At 43.5% G+C, this 23906-nt stretch overlaps 1 long non-coding RNA gene and 1 other non-coding gene across 2 annotated transcripts in view; one reads left to right on the top strand and one right to left on the bottom strand.

Annotated features, from left to right (window-relative positions):
• LOC137306230 (uncharacterized) overlaps nt 1–20607 on the bottom strand; it is a 74186-nt gene extending 53579 nt beyond the window's left edge. Inside the window, exons 1-2 of the long non-coding RNA XR_010958847.1 lie at nt 20582–20607; nt 19333–19443 (exon numbers count right to left, since the gene is read on the bottom strand). This is a non-coding gene — a long non-coding RNA (uncharacterized lncRNA). The remainder of the gene's footprint in view (nt 1–19332; nt 19444–20581) is intronic.
• LOC137320300 (small nucleolar RNA snoR130) lies at nt 71–186 on the top strand. The gene has a single exon (XR_010962460.1). It is a non-coding gene; the product is annotated as a small nucleolar RNA snoR130 (small nucleolar RNA).
• Nucleotides 20608–23906: the final 3299 nt, after the last annotated feature.

Below are 23906 nucleotides of genomic sequence, written 5' to 3'. Positions count from 1 at the left end.
TTTTGGGTGTCTTACTTTGGGAAAGTTTTCAAAAACATGGGGAGGGTACAGAAGAGATTCACTAAGATGGTTCCAGGGTTGAAAGATTTTAGTTATCAAGAAAGGTGAGAGAAATGGGGGCTCTTCTCATTTGAACCATAGAGGTTAAGAGGAGAGCTGAGAGATGTGTTTCAAATAATGAGGAGTTTTGATAAGGTAAATTGTGGTAAATGCCTTTGCTCCATATCACTTGATACCCTTACCTAACAAAAATCTATCAATCTCAGTCTTGAAAGCTCCAATTGCCCCACCATCCACAGCTTTTTGGGGGAGAGAGTTCCAGATTTCCACTCCCCTTTGTGTGAACAAGTGCTTCCTGATTTCACTCCTAAATGGTCTAGCTCATATTTTAAGACTATGCCCCCTTGTTCTGAATTCCCCCACCAGAGGAAATAGTTTCTCTGTATCTACCCTATCTAATCCCTCAATCGTTTTAAGTACCTCGATTAGATCACCCATTCAATTTTCTAAACTCAGTGGAGTATAAGCCAAGTTTATGCAATCTGGCCTCATAATTTAACCCTTTAAGTCCTGGAGTGAGCGAATGAAACACCCACCCGATGTTGCCAACAGGAGGCCAGAACCATTTTGATGGTTGGCAAGCTGCCAGCATGTTCCAACTGTTGATAGGCAGTTTGCCATTTTGCAGGGTGCAGGAAATCTAGCAGCTCATCCATGGAGCAGAGCTGACAGCAAGACCTTAAAAGAGAGGGCCGAGCTGATCTGGTGGTGGGGGCAGTCATCAGTACCAATGGTGTTAGCGAGGTGCAGGGAGAGCAATAACGCTCTTCATGGTGTCAGAAGAATTGCAACAAAACTTTTTTCTAACCTTGCCAGCGCTGCACACCGTGATCCCTTTAAGAGACGCTGGGTCTGGCCGTTTCCTGGCCTGTGCAATGGGTAGGTGCAGCACACATCAGGCGCTGTACTTTCCTGCACCAAAATGATATTGTCGTTCTAACAACTTCGTAGGACCCCAATTTGCATTATATAATGATGCACCCACCTGTTTCTGGGAACATTGTTGTATCATGCAACTACCAGGATGGTAGAAGGCGAACTAGATATACCTTAGAGTTTTTACGTCAAGCAATTCCTATGTTCCTATGAATCAGCTGCCCGTTATACATCGCTCCCGTATAATGGGTGGCTGATTCGATATCGTCCGTTTTACACTATCGGCTAAAGTCAAAATTACCCCTGGCAGTTTTCCCACAATTGAGTTAAAACTGAATGGCCTATAATTTCCCAGCTTATCCTTTTCTTTTTTTGTTGAACAGGGGTGTACCATTTCCCACCTTCCATTCTTTTGGCACAATTCCTGTTTTCAGAGATTCTTGGGAAACTATGGTTATTGTCTCCACTATATCTTCCCCACCTTCCCTCAATGTCCTGGGATGCATACTATTTGGGCCTGGTGACTTTTCTATTTTTACTTCCAAATCTTTCTCCCTCTCATTTAACTTTAGTTAATAGCCACTCATATTATATTCAATGTGTACTTACGTGCTTAACTGCACACTTTTCTAGATTGAAAGTCATTTGCCAATCTTGCAACTACTTCACCAACCTATCAAAATCCAGTTATAATTTATTTCTCTCTTTTAGGTTACTGATTTTGCCACATAATTTGGTGTCATCTGCAAATTTAATTACGGTACTGCCTATGTACTCCAGCACATCTTTAAAGAAAATAATGAACAGAAAGGGAGCCAGCATTGAACTCTGGAGCACCCCATTTGTGACTGGACCCCAGGTCGAAGAGGCCTATAGCTGTGATCCAATTTTCTCTCCAATTTTCAGGTACAAAGCCCAAACAGAATCAGTCCTGTGCCTGGAGTGTGCCTGACCCATGCAAATAGACTGGGGTAGGAAAACCATGTGTTCCTGCTTCCTCAAAGGTCCTGAGGTGCAGTTGCCTGTTAGGTGTCCAGTGGGCATCCATAGACGTCAATTTACCCAATTAAATTTAATTGCCACAGAACAAAAGAATTTCTTACACACGCTGCTTTGGGCTCCACAATATAAAAAGGATTTTGAGGCAATTAAGGGAGTGCAGCATAGATTCACTAGGATGTTCCCTGGCATGAGGAAACACAAATATGAAGAAGGACTTGAAACATTGGGGCCGTTTCATTAGAATAGAGCAGATTAAGGGGCAATTTAATAAACGTGTTTAAAATTATGAAGGGATGGGACAAAGTAGATAGAAATAGATTGTTTCCAGTGATTGATGGATCTCGAACGAGGGGACATAGAAATAAGATTAAATGTAAGAGATTTAAGACAGAGAGCAGGGGAAACATTTTTCACACAGAGGATTGTGAGGCTGTGGAATGCACTTAACCAGATTAAGTGATTGAAGCAGAGATCATGTCAACATTTAAGATCAGGTTAGATAGGTCATTAAAGGACAAGAAATAAAGGGATATGGGAACAGAGTGCGCACATGGCATTAGGATTACTGATTGGGTGGTGGATAAACACGAACTGGTTGGATCAAATAGCCTATTTACATCTTGTAATTTCTATGTAATTCTATGACCTGTGGGAAAATGCTTGTGTGTGGACATCGTCTGAGAACAGGATTGAGCTCAACTGTGGTGCCATCCATGGTCCACTGGTTTGCCAACACTCACTCAGAAATGTGGGTTAGCAAGTTGCAGTTGCCAGTTTGATTATTTTGGCTGAATTATCTGGAATCCCTAGTCAAACCAAAGTCAAAGTTAACTTTTCACTGACAGCATTCTGCCCACTATGAACCATATTGAGAATGGTCAAACTTTGTTTCAAGTGTTTCAAAAGTGTCATCAGTGCTCAGGTGCTTTGCCCTAGCGTTCAGTCATCATGTGAGTGCTTGGAAAGTGATTGTTGCCAAAATATTCCACTATGTGGCTACCCACAGTTTGACCCATACTTGTGCTTACTCAACATTAATTGATAAACATTTAACAGAAGTCATTGCATAGTGATCAGAGGCACGAGCTGTGAACAATTTCGATTTTGCGCCTCCCTAGACTTGGTCACAGAGCCCATAAATTGTAGCAGCTTTTCCCATTCCCACCCTTCCCTCTTTCCTGTCGCCAACCACTGACTGAAATCAGTTACCTTAATAGATAAAGGAATTGAACCTGGGACATTCCTGGTTTGTGTGCTCAGTGCCACACTAGATTGTACTCAGTACACTATCACAAGAACATAACTAAATCTATCTTACCCAGTAATCATTTACCATTAGTCAAGATATTTCTTCACTGTACCTGCTAATGGTGGATTTTGATACATCTGGATTACATTCTGTAATCCCAGCCAATATCCCAGACTCCTCCATCACCATCCCTGGGTACGTCCTATCCCACCGGCAGGACAGACCCACCAGAGGTGGCGGTACAGTGATATACAGTCAGGAGGAAGTGGCCCTGGGAGTCCTCAACATTGACTCCGGACCTCATGAAATCTCATGGCATCAGGTCAAACATGGGCAAGGAAACCTCCTGCTGGTTACCACCTACCGCCCTTCCTCAGCTGATGAATCAGTTCTCGTCCATTTTGAGCATCACTTGGAGGAAGCACTGAGGGTAGCAAGGGCACAGAATGTACTCTGGGTGGGGGACTTCAATGTCCATCACCAAGAGTGGCTCGGTAGCACTACGACTGACCGAGCTGGCCGAGTCCTGAAGGACATAACTGCCAGACTGGGCCTGCGGCAGGTGGTGAGAGAACCAACATGAGGGAAAAGCCTACTTGACCTCGTCCTCACCAATCTACCTGTCGCAGATGCATCTGTCCATGATAGTATTGGTAGGAGTGACCACCGCACAGTCCTTGTGGAGACAAAGTCCCGTCGTCACACTGAGGACACCATCCATCGTGTTGTGTGGCACTATCACCATGCTAAATGGGATAGATTCAGAACAGATCTAGCAGCTCAAAACTGGGCATCCATGAGGCACTGTGGGCCATCAGCAGCAGCAGAATTGTATTCCAGCACAATCTGTAACCTCATGGCCCGGCATATCCCTCACTCTACCATTACCAACAAGCCAGGGGATCAACCCTGGTTCAATGAGGAGTGTAGAAGAGCATGGCAGGAGCAGCACCAGGCGTACCTAAAAATGAGGTGCCAACCTGGTGAATCTACAACACAGGACTACATGCATGCTAAACAGTGGAAGCAACATGCTATAGACAGAGCTAAGCGATCCCACAACCACTGGGTCAGATCAATGCTCTAAGTCCTGCCACATCCAGTCGTGAATGGTGGTGGACAATTAAACAACTAATGGAAGGAGAGGGCTCCGTGAACATCCCCATCCTCAATGATGGCAGAGCCCAGCATGTGAGTGCAAAAGACAAGGCTGAAGCGTTTGCAACCATCTTCAGCCAGAAGTGCTGAGTGGATGATCCATCTCGGCCTCCTCCTGATATCCCCACCATCACAGAAGCCAGTCTTCAGCCAATTTGATTCATGCCATGTGATATCAAGAAACGGCTGAGTGCACTGGATAGAGCAAAGGCTAGGGGCCCTGACAATATCCTGGCTGTAGTGCTGAAGCCTTGTGCTCCAGAACTAGCCGTGCCTCTAACCAAGCTGTTCCAGTGAAGCTGCAAAACAGGCATCTACCCAACAAAGTGGAAAATTGCCCAGTTATGTCCTGTCCACAAAAAACCAGGACAAATCCAATCCAGCCAATTACCGCCCCATCAGTCTACTCTCAATCATCAGCAAAATGATGGAAGGTGTCGTCGACAGTGCTATCAAACGGCATTTACTCACCACTAACCTGCTCACTGATGCTCAGTTTGGGTTCCGTCAGGACCACTCGGCTCCAGACCTCATTATAGCCTTGGTCCAAACATGGGCAAAAGAGCTGAATTTCAAAGGTGAGGTGAGAGTGACTGCCCTTGACATCAAGGCATCATTTGACCGAGTGTGGCATCAAGGAGCCCTAGTAAAATTGAAGTCAATGGGAATCAGGGGGAAAGCTCTCCAGTAGCTGGAGCCATACCTAGCACAAAGGAAGATGTTGGTGGCTGTTGGAGGCCAATCATCTCAGCCCCAGGACATCGCTGCAGGAGTTCCTCAGGGCAATGTCCTAGGCCCAACCATCTTCAGCTGCTTCATCAATGACCTTCCCTCCATCATAAGGTCAGAAACGGGGATGTTCGCTGATGATTGCACAGTGTTCAGTTCCATTCTGAACCCCTCAGATAATGAAGCAGTCCGTGCCCGCATGCAGCGAAACCTGGACAACATCCATGCTTCGGCTGATAAGTGGCAAGTAATATTCGTGCCAGACAAGTGCCAGGCAATGACAAGCTCCAACAAGAGAGAGTCCAACCACTTCCCCTTGACATTCAACGGCATTACCATCGCCGAATCCCCCACCATCAACATCCGGGGGGGGTCACCATTGACCAGAAACTTAACTGGACCAGCCACATAAATACTGTGGCTACAAGAGCATGTCAGAGGCTGGGCAAGTGACTCACCTCCTGACTCCCAAAGCCTTTCCACCATCTACAAGGCACAAGTCAGGAATATGATATCAAGAAACGGCTGAGTGCACTGGATACAGCAAAGGCTATGGGCCCCGACAACATCCCAGCTGTAGTGCTGAAGACTTGTGCTCCAGAAGTAGCTGCACCTCTAGCCAAGCTGTTCCAGTACAGCTACAACACTGGCATCTACCCGACAATGTGGAAAATTGCCCAGGTATGTCCTGTCCACAAAAAGCAGGACAAATCCAATCCGGCCAATTACCGCCCCATCAGTCTACTCTCAATCATCAGCAAAGTGATGGAAGGTGTCGTCGACAGTGCTATCAAGCGGCACTTACTCACCAATAACCTGCTCACCGATCCTCAGTTTGGGTTCCACCAGGACCACTCGGCTCCAGACCTCATTACAGCCTTGGTCCAAACATGGACAAAAGAGCTGAATTCCAGAGGTGAGGTGAGAGTGACTGCCCTTGACATCAAGGCAGCATTTGACCGAGTGTGGCACCAAGGAGCCCAAGTAAAATTGAAGTCAATGGGATTCAGGGGGAAAACTCTCCAGTGGCTGGAGTCATACCTAGCACAAAGGAAGATGGTAGTGGTTGTTGGAGGCCAATCATCTCAGCCCCAGGACATTGCTGCAGGAGTTCCTCAGGGCAGTGTCCTAGGCCCAACCATCTTCAGCTGCTTCATCAATGACCTTCTCTCCATCATAAGGTCAGAAATGGGGATGTTCTCTGATGACTGCACAGTGTTCAGTTCCATTCGCAACCCCTCAAATAATGAAGCAGTCCGAGCCTGCATGCAGCAAGACCTGGACAACATCCAGGCTTGGGCTCATAAGTGGCAAGTAACATTCGCGCCAGATAAGTGCCAGACAATGACCATCTCCAACAAGAGAGAGTCTAACCACCTCCCCTTGACATTCAACGGCATTACCATCGCCGAATCCCCCACCATCAACATCCTGGGGGTCACCATTGACCAGAAACTTAACTGGACCAAAACTGAGATGAGGAGAAACTTCTTCACTCAGAGGGTAGTAGGTCTGTGGAATTTGCTGCCCCAGGAAGCTGTGGAAGCTACATCATTAAATAAATTTAAAACAGAAATAGACAGTTTCCTAGAAGTAAAGGGAATTAGGGGTTACGGGGAGCGGGCAGGAAATTGGACATGAATTTAGATTTGAGGTTAGGATCAGATCAGCCATGATCTTATTGAATGGCGGAGCAGGCTTGAGGGGCCGATTGGCCTACTCCTGCTCCTATTTCTTATGTTCTTATGGACCAGCCATATAAATACTGTGGCTACGAGAGCAGGTCAGAGGCTGGGTATTGTGCAGTGAGTGACTCACCTCCTGACTCCCCAAAGCCTTTCCACCATCTACAAGGCACAAGTCAGGAGTGTGATGGAATACTCTCCACTTGCTTGGATGAGTGCCGCTCCAACAACACTCAAGAAGCTCGACACCATCCAAGATAAAGCAGCCCGCTTGATTGGCACCCCATCCACCACCCTAAACATTCACTCCCTTCACCACCGGCGCACTGTGGCTGCAGTGTGTACCATCTACAGGATGCACTGCAGCAACTCGCCAAGGCTTCTTCGACAGCACCTCCCAAACCCGCGACCTCTACCACCTAGAAGGACAAGAGCAGCAGGCACATGGGAACAACACCACCTGCACGTTCCCCTCCAAGTCACACACCATCCCGACTTGGAAATATATCGCCGTTCCTTCATTGTCGCTGGGTTAAAATCCTGGAACTCCCTTCCTAACAGCTCTGTGGGAAAACCATCACCACACGGACTGCAGCGCTTCAAGAAGCCGGCTCACCACCACCTTCTTAAGGGCAATTAGGGATAGGCAATAAATGCTGGCCTCACCAGCGACGCCCACATCCCGTGAACAAATAAAAAAAATAAATTCCACTGTAATTAGAGCAAGGATACAATTGCTGGAATTACATTTCAATATTATTTTACTTCTGCAAGTATTTCATTTCACTCTTTGTTCACCAACGCACATCTTCTGGCATTCACTTTCTGTGCCAGTTCTGGGTTATCTCTAAGAGCTCTGACGTAGATTGTTATTTTCTATAATAAACATAAGTATTCATGAGGTACCAAATGAACCACATAAAAATTATAACAGTGAGGAGCTAAACAAAAATCTGGGATTACTATCAAATTTCAGAAATGATTGAAGTTTTATCTTTTAACCAAGATCTTTTTTACAAGAAGCATGTTCTGCAAGATATTGAGAGAGATTGGTTAACCGATTGATGAAAAGGTGCATGAATTATACAAAGACTCACAAATGGAGATACTTATCATATCTCGCTGCCGTCCGCAACAAATTCTATGTACTCATTGAAATATAATTTATAAACAAATTTATTATTTATTTTACAAGTCTCGAAATATGGAAATACCTCCACAGCTTCCAGTCCACACACAAAGTAAAAGGTAAAAAATGGTTATCTTTAGTCTGCCCATTATTCTCAATATAGTGCTTTGTTGTGTGTGCATCATTCATTGGAATCAATTTAACCCAAACAATTTACATTTTGTACTCAGCAGAGAACAAAGCCCTTTCCTGAAATGAAATGTTTGTTTAATTTTTCTGAGCTGGTAACTACAAACATGAGAAATGTAATCTTTGGCAACTCGTGAATATTTCCTCAATGGGTTTTTGTGTCTATCATTGTTGCGTGCCCCTGCCTCTACAGCCTGCTGTGCTTCCAAGCAGATGACCTACTTGTAAATTGCATCGGTTTCTATGATACATTATATGCAAGTGGCTGCCCATCTATCACATAACAGTTTGCAGAGATGCTACTGGGAAAAGACCCCAGGGAGAATTAATGCTCTGCAGTCAGGAGGAACATCAATTACGTCCAATTCTCCACTTTCCCATTCACTACAATGACATTCAGATGTCAATATTAATATTTCTAATTCACTTCACTACACAATATCTAATGTGTTAGAAAGAAAGAAAGGACTATATATTTATATACAGTCTACTCCCAACAATGCAGTATCAGGCCTGGCTCAATGGCTACACTCTTGCCTTTGCAGTCAGGAGTTTGTGGATTCACATCCCACTCCAGGACTTGAGAACATAATCTAAGCTGACACTCCAGTGTGCTTTGTAAATGTAGGTTCCTTCTTATTACACAAAAAAAAAATCAATTATCCAGTAATTCAAATTAAACAACTTCAAATTAGGAAGAGTAGGCTATAGTGCCTTATCACATCTTTCAGAAACATCCCAAAATCCTTCATACACAATGAATTATTTTTGAATTAGAGTAACTGTTATGTCAGGACATGGAAATTATTCACCTGGAAAATAAAAGTATTTAAAGCCTCTTTGTAATGAAAAGATAGCCATGCTCCTGATGCGACTAAAAGTTATCTTAACCAATACTGCTACTCAGAAATATCCAACTTTATAGTTATATTTGTTGGGGAGATGTATATTTCAACAGAAAATGTTATATTTAGAAATCTGACTGCTGAATTTCTCTAGTACATTGCTTAACATGAAGAATGTTTTTTAACATTTGTATTTCTATCAGGACCATTGTACTGTAATGCAAAAAAATTCTGTTTCCCTCCTCCCCCTCCCTCCTCCTTCCTTCCTCCCCCCCCCCCATTTTTCTCCTTCCTCTTATGATGGCTTACGATGGGGTTTGGATTGCAGGATGTCTGTGAGAGATATGACAAGGAGCTATAAAAATAGAAGTTCTTTTCCATTCTTGGAAAACCTCCAGTACTCGATCGAGCAACCATTCTTCATATGTGAGTTCAGACAGTATGGCCCTGATATCTTCAGGGAGGCAGGGAATGGGGTGGGGAGGTGGTGGTTGGGGGTTGTAGTGACCGGGAAACCCGGAAATGTGGGGAATGCGGAGGTCCTGCCGAGGTTAACGGCAGGAACTTATTTGAATTTTTATTCTCCATTTCCCGGCTGGTAGCCGGCCAGATTGTGAGGCTGCCTGGCTGTCGGGCGGGATAGCCTGCACTGAATGGCCGCAGCCAAGGAGCGGAGAGGAGGGAGGGAAGGAGATTCACCTAGTGAACCATTAAGGGAACAAAAATAATGTTTTATTTAGTTATGCCAATTGAAGTGCCACATATCCCAGATAATATTAATGGCCATGATTTAATCAATGGGCATATATTAATTTCACAACAGCACACTGGAATTTCAACTGAACATTAAACAAGAAATAATTTTGTAATTATATAGGACTGTTTCTTCCTTGTTCAAGAGGTTGAAATTTAAAAATAAAAGTAAGATTGGGGCCTGGCATTTGTAATTTTTCTTGCTTTCAATATTAAAAGGTGTAATGATGTCATTATTAATAATGGAGGGGTGAGTCCCATTTCCTACCAAAGAAAATATTGACATAAATTTGGCAGCACCTCCCACATCTGTAGTCATAACTATTCAATTATCCTTGTCCCTTTCATAGTGGTGCAGCATGAAACTTTACTTTGCTTGTTTATAGTGAAATTCAAATATTTTTTAAAAATTCTTCCCCCCAGCTTTTTTCCCTCCACCCTAGACAGCATTGAATCAAGCTCAGTAATGATTCCACGAGTACTGGCTACTTCCTCGTAATTCAACTAAGTGCTTATTCTTCATGTGTAGGCAACACGGCTGAGCCCAAACATATCCTTAGTGTCGACACAGGCATACTTTTCAGCAGCAGCCACTAATAGCAATCACGAGCAGGAAATCTGGTTGATTTTTCCCCTCCCTAGACCCTGATAGAAGAAAAGACTTGCATTTATATAGCACCTTTCACAACCTCAGGACGTCCCAAACCGCTTTATAGCAAACCTTTGGAGTGTAGTTACTGTTGTAAGAGAGGAAATGCGGCAGCCAAATTGCACACAGCAAACTCCCACACACAACAATGAAATAAATGAGCAGATAATCTGTTTCAAGTGTTGGTTGAGGGATAAATGCGGTCTTGGGATCTTTTACATCTACCTGAAAAGCATTGGTTTAGCATCAAATCCGAATGACAGCATCTCCAACTGTGCAGCACTCCCTTTGTTCTGCACTAAAGTACCAACTTATGTGCTCAAGTCTCTGGAGTGGGTCTTAAACACGCAACCTTTTGATTCAGAGGCGAGACTACTACCACTGAGCCAAGGCTGAGGCAGATTGTGGTTCCTTTACCGCTCACCTGTCTGAGATCAGTTAGTTCAGCTCAAAACACCATCATTATTCAATAAATTCTGCATAGCAATGCAAAAGTGTCTGCTATGATTTTATAACTTGATAGATTGTTTTTTTCTGAAATGCAGTTGTGATCACTGTTGTGAAAAGAATTATTTTAACATTGGCCCATTATCCAATGCATGATATAAATATTGTAAACAATTTTACAACACCAAGTTGGTGTTGTAAAATTGTTTACAATTGTCAACCCCAGTCCATCACCGGCATCTCCACATCATGATATAAATATATATGAGTTTGGACATGAGTCAAACCTGCTAATCAGGCACAGGAACTTGATGAGTATAAGAAGTGATAACATCATGCTGTAACTTGTGAGTTGTGTGTTGGTAAAAGTGATTAAAAATGTGCCTTGACATTAATCAACATTTTAAATGGCATAAAATAACAGCAAACCTGAAAACAACAGTACAAACTGGAAACTTTAAGAAACATGCAAGATCATCACCAATGTATTCCCAGACAGGCATTAATCAGGACACATCAGAAAAACTGTGCAGGTGCAGAGCACTAAATCCTGTGAGACCTTTAGCTTCAGTCATTTGAATCAGCAGGAGATGAGACATCACTCCTCATGCGAAAAAAGGAGAAAAACAAGTCAAAGAAAGAAAATGACAACAGCAAATGGGTAATTTTCTGACTTCATGCTGTTGGTGGGAAGCAAATGCAGGCACATGCTGTGTATAATTTTCCAACCATTCATTTAAATGTTTAGAAAATAGTACACAGCATGCACCCAAATCTCTGATACGTGCTTCTAGTGGATGAGGTTGCCTGGCGGTAGCGAGGAGTTAGAAAATCACTCCTTATATATGTATATGTAAAAAATCTTTTGAGGAAATATAAACCATCACAAGCTGGAGGGAATGGTTTATTGACAGTGTGCTGCAGAGAGAACAAATTTACCCTTTTATAAAACGAAAAACAGAAAATGCTGGAAACACTCAGCAAGTCATTCAGCTTCTTTGGAGAGAACAGACAAGTTAATGTTGCCATCCCTTTATCAGAACATCATGAACAGCATATAAAAGGGAACAGAACAAAGGGAAGGGGAAGGAAAAACACACACATACACAAGCACGAGAAAAGAAATAGGTGCTTTAGTGAAAAACAAAAGATGGTTAAATGGCAGAAGAAATATTAGCATGAGACAGTAGCAGGCATAATGAGGGAAATATAAGATATCTACGAGTTGCAGAGAGCGTGCGAATAGCTGATGAGGTGGGAGATAAGGCAGATAGAAATGGCAAAAATTGGCAAAGCAGAGCTGGCTCCAGCAGCCCAGCAGCCTGGGTGAATAATAAAAGCAAGTGGACACTAACTCTGCAGAATGCCCCACCAGCGTGGTGTTTCACTGGAGGGTCCCCAACCCAAGCACCAACCTGTCCCTCCATCCCCACCATTAGAAACATCAGTATGCCCATTTCACATTGCCAGCACTCACTGCTGAAAAGGAACTTTGAGCAATAATTAAGTGGGATTGATCAGCTGGTATTTCTGGCAGGGGTGGGGTGGGGGGGGGATTTCCAGTATCTGCAGTTATTTGTGTTTTGCTTACCTTTTTATACTTCTTTTACAGTGCAACAGCAAAAGACTGTTTTACAATCTACTCCCCTTAATTTGTAGTTACTCAATTCAAATTATGTTCATTGTAATTTTTTTCAAGCAAAAAATACTTCCTGTGCTGTTTCATTTAAATCAAACTACTAGATAATCTGATTTTTTATTCAGCAAAAAAAACTTTGAATTAATAGGAGTAAACTGTATCTTGGTCCTAAGATATTCCACCTCTATTCTAACCTGGTCTGGGATTTTTGAGAAATATCCCAATTGATTTGTTTTTCTATAAACACGTAGTACATACTTCCCTGTCAAATCACAGAGTGTGTTCTTTATTTTGTATGTTCATGAATTTTTCTTACTGCTGTGATGCTGCATTTCCACCTCTATTTCGATTACTATCTGGAATACAATATGAAAATGTGTTGGTTTCCCAGAAAGCTCAGGGGTTAAATGCATCACGATGAGAAAAGTATCCACTTGTAATGCACGAGAGCTACTGGCACCGGTTCCCTGAGAAGCTGGTGGTGGGCCTTCTTCTTGAACCATTGCAAGTTATTCTTTCTGGCAATTTTATACAACTGAATGGCTTCCTAAGCCACTTCAGAGGGCAGTTAAGACTCAACCATGTTGGTGTGGGACTATAGTCACATATAGACCAGACCAGGTAAGGACAGCAGGTTTCCTCCCCCAAAGGACATCAGTGAACCAGTTAAGTTTTTACTTTTACTGATACCAGCTTTTTATTTCCAGCTTTTTTTTAAACTGGGTTCAAATTCCAAAACTGCCATGATGGGATTTGAACTTACAGGGCATAATTTTAACATGGTGGCGCGAAGTCAGTGGATGGGTGAGCAGTCGCGTGGGAAACCCAGAAAAATTTTCTGTGTGTCGGCTTAAGCGAACGCCACTAAATTGAAAGCCCTAATGTTACTTCCAGGTTTTGCGTCTCCAAGTGCGCAACAGGCATACTGACGTGCTGTAAACTGGAATATTTAAAGGGCCAACGCAATCACGGATTTTGAAGGAGAAAGGAGGAATCTTCAGAGATGCAGCATCACAGGTGTAAGGCAGCACTCCGTTTTAGCGACTCCTCTCTTGAGTTGCTACTGGCTGGCATCAAGAGCAGAAGGGAGATACTATACCCGGCTGACCGGAGGAAGCGCCCTGCTTCTGCCACCAAGAAGACGTGGCTGGAGGTGGCAGAGGAGCTCAGCAGCAGCAGCACAGTGGCAAAGTCATGGGTACAATGCAGGAAGCGCTTTAATGACCTAACCATGTCAGAAAAAGTGAGTACAGTTACTGATTCACTTATATCCTGTGGTGTACATTACTCCCCCTCTTACTCTGTCTTGCCAAGCGTACTCCATCACATCACTCCCCACACCCACTTAAGTCTCATCGTCAACTTACCTTCACTTTAAGAACATAAGACCATAAAAAATAGGAGCAGGAGTAGGCCACATGCCCCCTCAAGCCTGCTCTGCCATTCAATCAGATCATGGCTGATCTTCAACCTCAACTCCACTTTCCTGCCCAATCCCCATTTCTCCCTTGATTCCCTAGAGTCCAAAAATCTGTCTATCTCAGCCTTGAATATATTCAACGACTCAGCATCCACAGCCCTCTGGGGTAGAGAATTTCTGTGCACTTCCTCGCCTCCCATTTGTGAATCCACCATTCCCGCTCACCCCAATCCTGTTGCAATGTGATGAATCTGTCTGATAGTCGCCCTCAGATGCATCTGTTTCATTGGCAGCCTCACCCAAAGCAATGCATCCATCGGGTGACCCCGTCACCCTCACTCACACGTCTGTTCTTTCTCCCCTTGTAGGAGAAGAGAGCACAAAATGCAAGGGAGAGGAGTAGGGCTGGAGGAATCTCACCACAAATAGAGCTCCTGACAGAGATGGAGGAGGAGGCTTGGATCTGATCCGCACGGTTGAATGCCTGGCCATCAGTGATGGCGAGATTGGCAATCCACAAACGGCTGGTGACAGAACTTTAACATCCTTCACGCACGTCATGAATTGATGTTATCAATGATTGACCTGTTGCACACCTCAGTATGCTCATTGCAAACTAACTTCTGCGATGATTTTTAATATTGCTTTCTGTTCTCTTCCAGGGCCTTCAAGGATTGATGGCAAGGCAGGCAGAGGGCAATTCCTCAGAGGAGCTCCATGCATCTGAGGACGCACCATCACATCATATCCAGCCATGCATCAGTGCAGATACTCTCACTTTGGTGGGTGCTGTTAGGCAGGTAGTTGGGTTTTCACCTGGTGATTCAACACTCACAAGCGAGCACGAGCAGACACTGGTTTCAGGGCCAGCTATGGAGAGTCCGCGTCGGGGGTGCACTCGTCTGCAAGCTTTGCTCAACTGGACCCACATGATGAACCCCGCAGGACATCATTGAGAGTAAGAATGATCGAAGTAAAGCTCCACCTTTGCGAGGTAATGGAAAAGGTCTCATGCACACTCTCCACAATAGCGGATAGGATGGAGGAGTCCAACTCCATTGCTAGTGGATTGGTGGCGCAGGTAAGTGTGGGAATGTCTTCAATGAAGAGAATTGCAGCCTCCATTGAGCTTCAAGCACGGCTTTCTAATGAGTCCATGCAGGCCATGGCAATGGCCGTGCGGACTCTGGATACCAACATGTCTGCCGCTGTAAACAGGCAGACAGAAACTTCATCCGTGGCCTTAGAAAGTGCCACATCTCCTCACCAGCCTGCTGGCCAGCTGAGTGGTGGGAGTAATGTTGTGCCGGCCTGAGAGAGGGATGATGGCGAAAGAGGCCATGGAAGTGGGAACTCCACTCAAAGCGCTCCCACGTCTCACCCGTTACCTCCCCCTCAACTAGTACCTGCAATGCTGCTCCTCTCCCGATGTCTGAGGCTGCCCCTGCATAGGTGCAAATGGAACAGTCTTTGGAGGGGCCCTCATGGGCTCCAAAACCCAGATGTCATAGGCCGAAAGCATCTAAGCAGTCAGGGCATGAATCTGAGCAATCTGCCACTACTTCTGCTGAAGCCACAGGGGATGCACCACGTAGAAGAGCTAGGAAGCGGAAGGCTAAGGTTTTGTAATTACCAACGGTGTCTGACGGAATGTCATGTTTTTTTATTTATATTTGTTTTTTGTTAAATGCACATTAAATGTTATAATTATCACCACCACTGCCACGTTTTGCCCCTTCTTGAGTTCCTTTCATGTGCTTCATCATGAACGCCAAGGCATGATTGCACCCATTGGGTGCGTGTACAATGGGTGTATGTGTGGTTGATGGATTATTTTGTGCAAACGGAGCAGGGTGGGGGTGAGGGGCTGGTGTTGGTGGTGGTGGTTGTTCCAGGTAGTCTGAGTAGTTCACTATCTTCAGTTTGCAGATCTCATTATGACAACTTGTGGGATATGAGTGAATCCCCGCCATCATGAGCAGCCATGTGCGCCGCTGCTCCTGCGATGGGTTCCTCATCTTTGTCCTACTCCTCCTCATCATCATCCTCTTCTTCAATGTTGCCGGCAGACAAGGATGCTTCATGAGCACATTCAAGCTCCTCCCCTTGTAACCCTCTCTGCTGAATTATATTGTGCAGGACACAACACACCATTATTATTCCAGGCACCTGAAGAGCATCTTCAGCATTCCTATGGCTTGTGCAATGACAGACCTGGTGAAGATGTGACTGTCGTTGTACTGGTGCTGTGCCTCGTTGGTGGGGTTTCTCACAGATGTCATGAGCCACGTCTGCAGAGGGTATCTCTTGTCTCCAAGGAGTCAGCCCTTAAGTCTGTCTTGTGCGTGGAAGAGGGCCAGGATGTTGGACTCGCGCAAAATGAAGGAATCATGGCAGCTGCCAGGGAATTTGGCACACACCTGCAGAAACCTCCTCCGATGGTCGCAAACTAGCTGCACATTGATGGAGTGATATCCCTTTCGGTTTATGAACAGTCCTGGCTCATGTGGAGGTCCTCGGATTGCAATCAATTGCACCCTGCATCCATGGGAAGCCAGCCAGAGAGCTGAAATCCACTGCCCTCTCAGTCTGGCTGATGTCGTCGCAGGGGAAGTTAATGTAGTTGGATGCCCTGGTAAACAAGCCATCCATGACCTGTTGTATACACTTATGTCTGGATGACTGAGAGACCCTGGAGATTTCACCGATGGCGCCCTGGAAGGATCTGGAGGTGAAGAAATTGAGGGCAGTAGTGACTTTAACTACAACGGGCAATGCGTGGCCCCCAGGCCCAGCCGGGAGCAGATCTGCGTGAAGCAGCGTGCAGATGTCTGTGACCACCTGGCGACTCAAACTGAGCCTTCGTAGGCACTGCTCCTCAGAGAGGTCCAGAAAGATCAACCTCTGTCTAGATTCTTTTACGTGAGTCGTGCCTCCTGCGACCTCGACCCCTCCGTTGGTCCCCTCTTTGCTCTTCTCCAGGTCCCTGTGGCGCACCTCTGTCTTGTGCATCTGCAACTGCCAGAACTGCACGCCATGCCTCCTCCTCAGATGTACTGTTGAATAAATCCATTGCGCCCCCATCCTGATGTTGTCAGTTTGAGGGAGTCCAAAATGTAGGTAAATATGTCTGAACACAAGAATTCTGAGTGTGAACAAAGAAATCTCAGTCTAAACACAAAGAATTCTCGGCCAAAGGTTTGTCTGAGAGAACTGATTGCCCTGCTGCAAAATCTCACCTTTTCTTCACTTGTGTCAATCACTGGGTTAATGGTCCAAATGAGGGTCGGCTGCAACTCCCCTCCGTTTCCATGGCGTGTTTCAGAGGCCATGGGAGACAAGTTCAGGGAAAGTTAAAATCGTTTGTGTAACTCAATACACAAAAAGTTAATCCCCTTAAGTGGTTTAAGTACGTTAATTTGCACTTAAATATCGATTTAAAGCCGGCAGGTGTCAGAAGCGTGCGTGTATCCAAATACATCTGGATCAAACTCGGAAGTGGACGTGTTGGAGCCGGGATGCGTTCCCACCCCGATTTCTCAGAATTTTCACTGCAGACCTGCCCCCAACCCTCCCGTTCTTGGGGGATAAAATTTACCCCATATTCTTTGGATTATTAGTCTTGTAACATATAACCACGACACTAAGCAATCATTGGCTATGCGTTCTGGACGCAATAGTAGCAAGATCGTCAACTTCTGGCCATCCATTCTTCCAGTAGCAATTTCTTGAGGTTTACATGAATTGCTACATTTTATTTGGCATGTTAACTAGAACACAAACATTGAGAGGGTCAAATGCAAATCAGTGATGTCTGAGAATTTGTTTCAAACCACCTAGCTTTACTCTTGCATTTTAGATTTGCATTTTAACATTTAGCTATATTCTATTTCAAGGGATGTAAATATAACAGTGCAATGCTGCATGATGCAGTATATTTAAAAAGTCTTTTCACTCATGTCTCCCCAGTTCATTATCCCTTGTCACCTGCTCAGAATCACGCAACTAACGTATAAAAAATTTGCAATATGGCAATTATTTTTTCCGCTGTGATAGAATATAGCCGAACTTACAACATTTAGGTGATTACGTGGTATCCAGCTACCAAATTATAAAACCCCGGAGAGCAATCGTGTTTCTCTGGGCTCATGGACTTTGTTCCCCACAATGTCACATTGCAGCAATTAACACATTTCTGAGGATTAATTTAAGAATGAGGTGAAGTGCAAAATTAAGTTAATGCAAGTTGCTGATGCATTTCTATGTGCATCCAATGTCAGTCATTTGAGAGTTATTTAATTGACATCGTTGAATAAGCTCATTAAAATACAATTTTCAGCCAACCGTGGTTGGCATCATGACAATTCTAGATTAATATACCGATATTTTAATAGTTAATGTTTAATTTTCAGAACATAAGTTATGCAATTGGAACAAGAGAAGAGACAAAAGGTTAAAATTCAATATAATAAAATTCTCTTACAAGAATACTTTCCATTTTGCATTAATCCTCAAATTCAGAAGAGTACTTCATATTGTCTATTTCCAAACCAGCCATCCTTATGGTCTCTCTGAGTGAGATCACAAGTTTAGTGCCAAAGTAGGAGAAGTTCTGTTTTGTAGAACCGACACGACCTGAGTGTTGAGTTGAGGCTGCCCAATCACCTTTCACATCGAAGCCTTGTAGCCAGGACAGATATAGGACACTTACATCCCTTCATTCTGGGCTAGATTCAAACCCAGATTGCAGAGCTGAAGGGACAGTGTATTAACCCATTACAGCATTCAATCCCTAAGGGTTGGGCACTTTATATACCAACCTTTCAATGAATGACTAGGAGGACCCTTAGTAAGGAGTAAGGATAACAATTACATTAAGAAAAATATGGGGGTAGAAAGTGAACCTTGTGTCCATTTTACAGACATAAAATGAGGGTGACCAGGCTCTGTTTCGCGGACCAACATCCTGTGTCCCAAAGATGCCTGAAAAACATCTGACCCGAACTTGGATCACGCCATTTCTCAGGCATCCCTGGCAACTGGCAAGAACAGGTTTTAGGTCACCTACATACGTAAATGAAAGACCTAATGCCTGTTTCAGGTCCCTCACAGAGACTGGGCAGGTAAACTGGACTTACCTTTGGGCCGCTGCCATGCTCTTCAAATATATGAGCTGCTTATAGGGACGTGACAAGTGCCGGATGCTCATGCATAAAATGTTAATGAGGCCCGAGGCCCAATTTCGAGCCGGCCTCGAGTCTCTCAGTTGGGTCGCACTCTGCCTGCTCAGCATCGAGTCTAACGGGCCCAGACAAATTTGTACCCCACGTTCTTTGCCTTTTTTTTTGTTATGAATGAGGACAATTACTTCCTTTTGCATAACTAAACAGTTATTCTTGTAGCTTTCTGAACTCCTTTGTTTGTGACATCGGATTAATCTTTTCAATTGTGTTGTTTTTTTCTTTACAGCATTCCCAATGAAAGCATACTTCATTCACTAACCAAGTTCAGTTCTTGTATTTCTTTCAGCCAAAGAGGTTAGCGAGGTAAAGCCCACAATGAGCAATGGAGCAGGGTCTGATTAGGTAGTCTCGTTCCACAGATAGTTTTTGACTGAAAAATAAAAACATACAAGGTCTATTGAAATCCTATTCATAATCGTTCTACTCATCTCAGCCATTACAAATCACCACTTGTGACTATCTATCCAACATATCTCATGATCCTAAGTGAAATTGTATACAAGATCTTCACATTTGTTTCAAGCAGCTACATAATTCTTTGATGACTGCAGGTTTTCCATAGTGCTGTCAACTTCACATTGCATCTGTTGCCCTCTGCCTAACCTGCTATGGGGAAGGTTCAGCAGAAAGAAATTAAAGATGCAATTACAACTTTCAAACAAGCACAGTGTTTTTAGGCACTTATACACTGACAGTTTCCCACAATCCCTGTAAGGAAAAGTGACCTCTTAGTGCTGCTCTATCCCTTTTAGTTTTCAGTTGAATGTTAATCGTGCTGAGCTCTGCTGTGCAGTGCAGAGGCATGTTGCTTTGTCTAAATTGCAGGGACTGTCCCCAGCATTTTCTTTATTAAAACCAGCTCCCTTAACCCGATGGCACGTTCACAGCCCTACATTTCTATATTCATAATATCAGCGAATTTATACTGCAGAGTGCATGTAATGGAGGGAGGTTCGTGTGGCTTTCATGGACTATACTCCCTTTATATAGAAGTGCCTTACGTCGCTATAGATACGGTGTCATTCGCCTCATTGTGTAAACAGAGCAAATTTCACAGCATCATTAGCTAAGCCACCCAGAACAGCTTCTATGTGAAGTGGTCTGTATTATATAAACTAACCAAAAAATCTGGCAATAGTACAGAAAGGGAATGTTGCAGTAACCTCTACTGGGAAGAAAGGGCATAGTTAATGGTGCGTGACACTACATTGCTCCTCATATAGGCCATAGATATTTTTTGTTGAATTTAAATCAAGGATAACAGGAGGTCATAGACTAATTAATAAAGCTAATTGTTTGTTGGTAAATACTCTGGAAAGAACTTTTCCATTCTTGCATGGACTATCACTACACACAATGCTTCCTTTTACGTATTGTCCCATGTACAAATACAATGAAAAACACGATCTTAGCTGCACCAAAAGCCCATAAAAAATGTATCAATCAAATACTAAAATCACTGAGTGGGTCACAACTCTTTATCAAAGTGAGGCAGATTTTTACCTTACCTCATGAGTGTAAAATTGTCGTTGCACATCGGCTACAATGGAAATCAGCTATAACGAGTGTCTGATTACCTTGCAGGTGGCTCTATGATAGGGCTTTCCCATGTAAAGCATTTAGGCCTTCATCACATTTTTCAGTCACAAAATTCAGTGACTTGGACCAATTCCCTAATTAAAACTTCGGTTCGAGTCTGCCTATAGTTTCACACACTGCCACCAGGAGCTACTGTGGTGTAAATGCTTATGAGCTTTCTCTTCACTGCTAACTCCCTCTTAATTTTTTACAAACTGCTCAGGTCAGTAATTAAACTTTAAATCATACTTTTAATTTTAAATCTTAAACATGTTTGCAGATTTATTTAGTGTTCCTGTCCCCATGTCCCCTGCTTTTTAGGACTAGTGAGAGTCCACTCTGGGTTCTGCTCTGCTTCTCTCCACCTCTACTCTGCTGCTCCTTGCACTCTTCTAAACACAAGTGCTAAACTTTCTGCTCTTCATTTCCTCCTGGTCCATTCTAGATCTCTGTTTTTTTCCCAGCCCCTGCCAGTCACCTGCTCTCGACCACTCCTGCTGCCCACTGTCAGTAGTTGGCTGCAGACTTGCTAATAGTCACTATTCTTTCCCATCAGTTACTTTTAATTCTCTAATGGCCGTTTCTGGGCCTTTGTGGCCATTCTAGGGTGCTCCTGCTTCTCGCTGTTGTCACATAGTTGCCCCATCATTTTGCGGTCTTCCCTTCCACTGCAAAGCTCACTGCTCCCTGCCAGTTTCTTCTGGTGCACTGCGCACTGCTACTCCCACTCCCTCCCTCCACCGCGGACCTCAAGCCCGGTTGCTGGCCCTTGCTTCTTTGCAGCCCTCAGCCCTTCTAATATATGAGTTTATAAATAATTTCACTCAGCAAGTTTTGTTTAGTAAAGGCCTAAACTTATAAAATAATATATAAATTAAGATATAAATAAAATATTAAAAATTATATACATTAAATTATAATTAAAACAATAAGATTTATACCTGGTTTTAAAATTCCTTTTTGTGCTACCTTACCCCTTCATCCCCCATCAACCCCTTTTCCCTCATTCCCTTGCACCTTTGAATTCCCTGTCCCAGCCTTCCCTCAACACCTACTTCCTCCTTCTCTCTCCTCCCCCTTCTCTCTTCTCCTGCTCCTCTGCCCCCTTGCTTATTCCTCCCTTCCCCCTCCTGCCCTCTTTGCTCTATCTCCCCATCACTTCTGCCCCACTTCCTTTCACCCTCCTCCATGCTCTACTTGCCTCTGTAACCATTAACTCTCTTTTACTTTCTCTGCCCATCCTTTAACCTTTCTCTAACCCTATTCTATTTCCCCGCTGCGAGCACAATGCTCTAACTTCCCCAAATAACATCCTGTAGGCTCTAGTGTAGCAGTCATCCATCACCCAGGTCCAAATTTTCCCTGCCCTCTAGCCCCACTTGAACTCAGGACACCATTTTGGCTTGACTCCCTGTGTGTAACACCATGGGAGAATGAGTGATGTTATTGAATGTAGGGGACACAATGCAGGCTTCTCAGCAGCAGATTCAACTATTCTGAATGTGAACTGATGAAATTCTTATAAATGACAAAAAACATTGAATTTAGTGGAATCAGCAAAAGTAAGATCCATATTTCTGTTACTTCTGTCCATGAGAAATTAAATATGCCCTGCATGAGGACTCTATAGAAGTCATTCCGGGATCTTGTGCTCCTCTGCATCGTGCAAAGAGCACTGGTCGGAAACAGGACTACAACACAGTACCCCATTTCTTCGGCCCGTGCACCCTGTTAAGAATGTGGGATCGCTTAATTAACCTCTACTTTATTACCAGTTTTTCTACAATGTAAATAACAAGTGCATTTATTGAAATCCTCTAATTGAAGCTCTGGACTTGTAATGAAAGTTTCACTTTCAGCAGAAACTAATGGCATACACGTAATTCTTATACTGTAACAACATGAATTAGGACTCAAAGAGCTTGCAATTAGCATATGTGGTGTTAGCAGATGAACACTTAATGCACTTGCATGAAATTCCTTTGCTTTTTTTAAAAAAAACAGAGCCAATACCCTGCTTATTTTAAAGCTTCAGATGAGCTATCCCAGCATACCATTTGCCACAGTAGTCATCCATGTGGCACTGAGTGAGGCTATTAATTTAATCTCAATTGATGCTGAATAAGGGACATTTAGTTCAGTGAATTCCCATCCACTGATATTGCACTACACAATATCAGTCATCAGTGCATATTGGATCAAGATATTTGTTTGGGCACATTATTGCTTCAGGGGTTGTCAATGACTATTCTCCTTCACTAGCAAACCCTCCCTAGTTTGACACATTAGAGATTGACATCATCAAAGTGACCATGTTGACCATCACTGTTGTGGCTTTTGATTAGCTAATAAGTTCCCTATTTTTCAACCAATGCAACCTAAACTATTCCTACCTCCAAAATGGATAACAGAAGCCAAGATGAAGAAGAGAGAAGGTAAGAAAGAGACTTTAAAGTTAATTTTAAAGTTAGAAAAGATAGTTTAGGTAGAAAAAAATTAGATCAAAGAATAAAGACATTAAAAATAGAAGTTTTTTAAAAATTTAATTTTGATACAGCATAGAAGGAGGCCATTAGACCCAATGTGCCAGCTCTTTGAATAAGCTATCTAATTATTTCCACTTCCCTGCTCTTTCCCCATACCCCTGCAATTTTTTCCAATTCCCTTTTGAAAGTTATTATTGAATCTGCTTCCACCACCCTTTCAGGCAGTGAAATCTAGATCATAACAACTCGCTGCGTAAAAAAATGTTTTCCTTATGTCGCCTCTGGTTCTTTTGCCAATTACCTTAAATCTGTGTCCTCTGGTTTCTCCTTATTTACTCGTTCAAAACCCTTCATGATTTTGAACACCTCTATCAAATCTCCCCTTAGCCTTCTTTGCTGTAAGGAGAACAACCCCAGATTCTCTAATCTCTCCATGTATCTGAAGTCTTTCATCCCTGTTACCATTTTAGTAAATCTCTTCTGCACCCTCTCTAAGGCCTTGATATTCTTCCTAAAGTGTGGTGCCCAGAATGGGACACTATACTCCAGCTGGGACCTAATCAGTGTTTTATAAAGGTTTAGAATAACCTCCTTGCTTTTGTACTCCATGCCTCTATTTATAAAGCCAAGGATCCCCACACCTTTAACAGCTTTCTCAATTTGTCCTGACACCTTCAAAGATTTGTGTATGTACATTCCCAGGTCTCCCAGATTTTGCACCCCATTTATAATTGTACCACTTAGTTTATATTGCCTCTCCTCATTCTTC

This window comes from Heptranchias perlo, chromosome 3 (assembly GCF_035084215.1).
Source record: "Heptranchias perlo isolate sHepPer1 chromosome 3, sHepPer1.hap1, whole genome shotgun sequence".
Classification (NCBI taxonomy): Eukaryota; Metazoa; Chordata; class Chondrichthyes; order Hexanchiformes; family Hexanchidae; genus Heptranchias; species Heptranchias perlo.
This window is presented reverse-complemented; position numbering and strand designations above follow the sequence as displayed.